Consider the following 7,200-nt stretch of genomic DNA (forward strand, 5'->3'; position numbering starts at 1 on the left):
TCAATAACGAAGATTCAAGGATTGAATAGAAAACTAGCCTTGGGAAACACATTTTTCTGACAAACATATGTTCTTATTACTGGGATTACTGCTAGAGAAGTATGATGGACTCGTTCGATCTCTCGAAGATGAAGATAACCTAACACAGTGGCGTAGAAAAGCGATGTGTCGGAGGAGGTGGGAGCACGACCTGAGGGGTGATGGGGATGGAACCGCCCTTTGGGGAAAATATGAACATTTTTATCTCTATAAATCACATTCTAACCTATTTTGGCACTTAAAATTACATGTCGAAAATTACACACAAAGATTATTTTTGCTTCCTAATATTGGTGGAGTAGATTAAATCTGTTTTATAGGTTAATATTTTTCTGCCAAATTTAATTGGTTTGGGAGTGGGGGGCACATGCACCCTATGCCCACCCCTGGCTGAAGATAAAGACGAAATTACTCCTAGAAGATGAACGGATGGTTAGATATGAAGATGAAGTGAAAGCTTTAGCCATTGATAGATGGAACAATCGCCTAAAGCATAAGCAGAAGGAAAGCGTAAATAGATATGAATACGAAAAAGGCTGATATAAAAACTCAGAAGAGACCAACGTAAGTGCTAGGTGCTGTAACTGTGGTGGGCAAAATCATAGAGTGAAATATTGCAAGACACCGCTAAGACAACGAGATGGTCATATAGACCAAAAAGGATGATAGGGAACCAAAGATAGAATATGAAAAAGAAAGCCCGAAAACACGGTACCAAGAGAATTCAAGGCGTTGTGCATGATAAGGCAAGTAAACTATGCTTACAAGAGAGATGAATAGCTGGTTGATTGTGGGGCCACCCATCATATGACCCCGTGTTTGGAAATTTTGGACGAATTCGGAGCATATTCCGGTAAAGTAGATACGGCAGATGGAGGATCAGTGGTAATAAAGGTAAAGGTATCCGCATTGTTAAGAATAACGTCAGACTGGTGCAATGGACGTAAGGCTGATCAATGTTCTGTACATACCGTATATTGTCTAATTTATTGTCGGTGAGTCAAATAGAGAAATAATATGAACATTTGGTTTGATGATGAAAAGGTAGAAATCGAACGGCGGATTATTGCTTCAAGAGTCATGGGTTCTGGTGCCTTCATTTTACATTTGACCTTCGGTCTGCTGCGAATTTTTTCACTGGGGTAGTACGGTAAAACCTCCGAAGTTAGAATTTTGGCTGGGTACCCACAAATGTTCCCACCCCGTTCCTCCATGCATTGATTTTTACCAGGCGAGGGCAGGAACTAAACGGGGAGACCTCAGGCGCGATCGGTGAACGGTGATACTTCGCGATGTATGAGGCAAAGTGAAAAAAATAAATTCATTATTGACAAAAATGCAGACCAATTTGTAGCCCACGGCGCTCGGTGTAAAGAAACACAACTTGCCCCGCGGGTAAGTGGGCCTTAATACCAAAGCTTTAGCGAGTTGAGGTGGAGGCTCAGGGATTCAATTCTCCCCACTCCGCGAAATTTTTTTTGAGATGAAATCCGAAGCGTACTCCATCGAATTGAAACCTTGGAAATAGTCCCTCTCTGTTAGTGAACGCTTAGAATTTTTTTCCGTCTACGACCTTGCTTAGTACAGTAGATTCCGGTTAATTGGGACTTGTGCACTTTGCCCCAATTAAGCGGCTGTCCCAATTAGGCGAACTATCCTATATATGGGCATAAATAAACGTTGAAATGATAGAAAGAAGACTAAAGAATGTTTATAATGCAGCATAAGTTTATCAAACTATTAATTCCATAAGTAAATCAGTGAGTTTAGTTAATTTATTATCATTTTTAAGAATTGTAACAATTTAGTTAAAAATATTTTTCACAGCCTCGGGCGACGCTGAATGAATGACTTTCACCAAGTCCTATTAAAGAAAAGTCCTATCCTCTTGCGGATAGTATAACAACAAAAGCTTTCAAAATATGGCAAGAATAGGAAAATTTGTGAAAAATAAGAGTAAATCAAAGGAGGAAAAAAAATAGTATTCTGAAAACAAAAAAAAATTAATTTCGTCGCGAGTATAGAGTATGTCGCCGACTCATGGCCCAATAAAGCGGCATTCTGTCCCAATTAAGCGGAGAATACTCTGGGATATTCCTCTATTGGGTTCTGTTCTTCAAGATCTGCCCCAATTAAGCGGCTGCCCCAAGTAACCGGTGGACCCATTAAACGGAATCTACTGTACCACAAGTTGTGGAAAAATAGTTGCATGTACCCCTCCTTGCGATCCTGAGGGGGAAGGGAGGGGAAGCACCGCTTAAAAAGGCAGTGGCCCCGCTCCGGTTAGCTCTGTTTTATCCGCGAAATACTGGGCACTCTGCCTACTAAGGACCTGGTATTTTTTCGTGACGAAATGCTCACCTAAAGCTTAAGTTATCACATTGAAATTTTCAGGGTACACAGAGTTGGCTCTTATCAACATTTGCCTGCATTTCAATTAAAACATTATTACCTCATCATTTCCCCAGGTTTAAAATATTTGTATTCGAGATTTCGTAAGCAGTCGCGAAAAAACAAAAATACGACCGATTGAAAGGAATTGATCCATCAGCTTGAAGCTGAAGAAGTTCGTGGTCATGAACATATATATTGTTCACATTCCTGGCGACAGACATGCTCGGTGCAGCTGGGGTGACGGAAGGAAAAGGCGACAGTCGGTGGAAGTGAGGGGTCTAGCAACGCAGAGGAAAGGAAGAAAAGAATCTATGACTTGCATACGTGCGACATCACCCATGACTTGTCTACTCTTCCATGAGACGTCCCACGCTCCCCAAACCGTAGTCTGCACATCTAGAAGGCATCGCTGCTCGTCGAACATCCGTCTGGTAGCAGCGTCTCCCCCTGCCTACGGTAAGTACTTCTCAATCAAGGCCACACTCCATCTACATGTTACAACTACAGCAATGAGGTACCGTGCCAGCCGCCACCAGGACGTATGGCACGGAGTGATTCCACACCAAGCATGCAGCACTCATTCTAGCCGTAATCAGAAACGCGCTTGTTTACTGACTCAGGCTATGCACTCAGGACAACGACACGCTGTCAGACCAGAAACTAGGATATTGATAAAGACAGGAACGCGCTGCCACGAAAATAAAAGTACTAGTCAGTAATAGAAAAACGACAGTGACAGTATTAAGTGCAAGGGCGTACCCAGGTTCATAACTAGACGGGGGCAATCCGTGTTCGTTTAAGTTAAAAAAAAAGTTTAAAGAAACAAAAAATTCAAGAAAACAAGAACAGCGCTTTTTTAGTTTTTTAAAATTGTTTGCTCAAAAATAAAATATTTTCATTTTAATTACATGCTTTATACTAATTTTACTTTTCTTTGATTTAAAGACAATCTGTTCAAAACTTTCACTTTGAACTACGTTTACTTTTGCTTCTAGGGGGTAGCTGCTTCCTCCTGCCCCCCGCTGGCTAGCCCATGATAAGTGATTCATGTATGAGTTAAAAAATGCCAAGAAATGCATGTATATAGCTAGCATAGACCAATATTAACTATACATGCAGAGCCTATTTTACCTTGCCCGAATCTAGCTATCCTATAGCAAAAAATGCCACTCCGCATGCCACCTCATAAGTCTTGTGGCGGGAGGTACAAGGACATCAGCCGTTAACCTGTTCGATAATTATTAGAAATTTATGTGCGCGTTGCAAGATATTTGACTGCCGTAGTTCGGCCTAGCAGTTATTGAAGTCCTTTAATGCTTGAGAAAATACGAATTCCCATATCTATATTTTTGGCGAATAAACTCTCTTACGTTATCGCTTATGTTGAATATGGAAATGTAGTGCGGTATCAAGGGCGTACCCAGAATGAAAACTGGGGAGGGGGTGGGGGAAGCCATAGTTGTTCAATTTGTAGGTAAAATTTAAGCATGGAAAAGGTGAATGAAATCAACATTTTAAGGAAAATGTAACAGCTCTTTATTAGTTTTTAAAATTATTTGCTTGAAAAAATATTATTTTCCTGAAAGACATTTGCAATTTTTGCTTCTAGGGGGAGGGGGGGGGAATAGCTGCCCCGTCCTGCCCCACGCTGGGTAGGCCCATGTGCGGTATATGTTCTCCGTGACACTTACAAAGATATCTTTTCGTAATTGCTCGGTCAATTTTAGCCTATATTGCATCTTCCGAGTAACTACCGGCTCCCAACCTAGTATTTTTTTAAATAAATTTTATCGCCCAGAACGTTCATTCCCGGGGAGGCGAGTGATCGGCGACGTTCTGCTCGTATCATTTTCTTTGACTCTTTCCTTCTTTACTCACATTTCTCCGAAAGGATGCGTGCACACATGATGTCAAGAATTATTTTGTATTTCTCCTAGCGCTATTAGCTCGTATTCATGGCCGCCCATGGGCCCATATATGACTCAAGTATTGATTCATGGAGGGAATATCATACTTAGGGGATTTTAGAAATACTTAAAGAAAGGCACTCTGCCTTTTCAGACAGTGTAAACTTGGGGTATGGCCCACCCTGAGGTATCCAATTTACGCTAGATAGAATGGTAATATGTTCGGACCCCTACTACAGCTCGGAGGTTACCTTTGCACATGCTTTGCTCTATGCTCATTGCCAGAGTTTTTTATTTAAGGATTTTTATTTAAGAGTTTTTTATTTAAGGGCGCTGGACGCTTCAGCGTCAATCCGGTACTTAAAAAAATGCCTTTTCCAATTGGAGCACGATTTTTCTGAGCGAGACACAACGTACAGTTCTTCCCCAAATTATGTTTTCACTTATTTTATAATATACTGAATCGAAAGAGAAAAGATATCGCATCACCATTTGAAGAGTGGCTTTACTTCGGATCATGGACTACACCGCACTATCTTGAAACCATAAATATTGGTTGCACTGCAGCGAAAACAACTTATTTCTTCGTTACGTGATCACACAATGCACGACAGCAGTGATTTCTTTAAGTGGATTCCTGGTATCCATTACGTACCGTTTGAACCCCTCTTTTACTTATTACGTCATGCCCCACCGAAGGTCAAAGCAATACATGATTATATTGAATCTCACAAGTAAACGAAGCATTCCGTCGTATGCGACTCTCAAAACAACTGTATGTGGTCGGAAACAGTCCGAAATATCGTAAGAATCGATATGCACAGTCGGTAGTCTTACCAGTGCGCATCGTTTCTGCGCCGAAAATTCACCGAAACCATTCACCGTGTAATGCAGGCGTTTCAAGGGATCAAGCGAATGATGTCATTCGTAAGACCATTCGAATGAATATTCACCGTTTAAAGCGGCCTTTATACTGTACTAAAGTGATCATCTGTTTCTGCGCGTGGGACCAATATAAAAACACCAAAATCCAAGGTCAAGTGGTTGCTTATGTTTTTCATTGGCTGACAATTACACGGCGATAGAGTTTGTTTTCACGTTGTTTGTTTCTGTCCCCGATTACATCAGAATCTTAGTGGGTAAGTTGAAGGAAGTTTCTATTTACCAATCATTAGGTCTCCATGAACATGAAATTTCTCATTATTAGCAATAAAAGACAGTTTGTTACTTCACTTTTATTGCTAACATGGAGCCCTTCCATCACGTGCAAGCTTCAAGTTTCGATTTAATGAAATTTCTCTGCTGTTTCTAACCACCAGGTGAAAAATAAATAGTATTTCTTGCAATAAATTAAAGATTTAAAGTCGTGTGAATTGAAGAAAAGACGGTTTATGAATGGAATGAACATCCAACGAAGAATATTGTTAAGTGTCTTATTTAATGCGTTTACCTCATCATTCTATTTTCATTAATACTTAAATCGTTAACCAATTTCACTATCTCAAAACTATTAATGCATTCACAACACACTCCGCATTAGTTGCCGTGAACTCTCTGATTTATGCAGGGTCAATTGGATTTCTCCTATCCTCCACGGTTACAATGCATATTTTTGAAGAAGTTTTTGTATGGCATTGAATGAATTTTTTTTCGTGCTTGTCATTGTTTCCTAATCAATACTTCATTGACATGCATTAAATTGATTTTTTCAGCTGAAAACATGTTATCACTGAACCATCTGACATTATAAAAGCCAAAAATCCTCCTTATTCTTTTTTTCTCGACGCACTAATTCCCTAAGAACGTAGAATGTATGCATTTTGAGATTTAAAATTATTTCCAAGCACTTTTATTTTAAATATGAATAATAATTATGAGATAAAACCACTAGATCGTTTGTATAAAAAAGAGTTTAGTATGTTACAAAAAAATACATATTCAATGCGTTCAAATTTTACGGACACAGTAGCATGACGTGATAATTTTACATTTATGAAAGTGAGCGTCGTGCAATGCTCTCCAAGATTTATTCTATTTTGAAAATATCACATGCATTAATAATTTGTTTTCTAATGGAGGAATTATTTTTAAGGATTGAATTTTAAAATTGAGAGCGTTTTAGTCTTTTTACGGGTATTATCGTTTTTTATTTTTTTTCTCGTTCCAATCATTTAACTGGAACTTAAAATTATAGAATAATAATTAGAATTATTTTGTTTAAATTGGCTGCCACGGCACACTGTAACTTCTTCACGGAGTGTTGAGTATTTGGTCTTTTGCACTTCGTGATGTATACGTTAATGATTTTCGGAGAAGTTCTCAGTTCTGTGCATTAGCAAGAAAAGCCGAAGGTTTGTGGTTCGATTAGTGAACTGGGTGAGTATGATCCTGAGGCAATGTATGCGTCTTGTCATCGCCGTTGATACGATCCAATAGAAAATATTAAGTTTACACCCTCATGTGGCTTCAGAACTTGTGTGGGATTTCATTCAAGTTTAGTATTTCTTGAAGACCTCCCTTGCCTTGCATTGTCATTCTTGAATAAACTCCCAGGTAAACCAATGGAGCTGTCTGAATCTCCTTAAAGTTTCCTTGAGAATCAATAATGATGATAATTAACCCGAAAGCATGAAATTCAGACCAAAAATAGCGGCATATGTCTAGGGACTGAGGAGGTTAAACGCCGTGTATGTGGTCTTCGCGTTGTCACTGAAAGCCTAAGGCCCTTGATTCGATTCTCGTGCGTTGGGTAATTTTTTCTCATTCCAATTCTTTCGTCACCATTAGCGCGGCTGTCTTGATATGTTCTCGTTCTTTTCTTCGCTAGTGTTGGCATCCCAGACCTGTCGTGACGAATTGG

Source organism: Ischnura elegans, chromosome 2, assembly GCF_921293095.1.
Source record: "Ischnura elegans chromosome 2, ioIscEleg1.1, whole genome shotgun sequence".
Classification (NCBI taxonomy): Eukaryota; Metazoa; Arthropoda; class Insecta; order Odonata; family Coenagrionidae; genus Ischnura; species Ischnura elegans.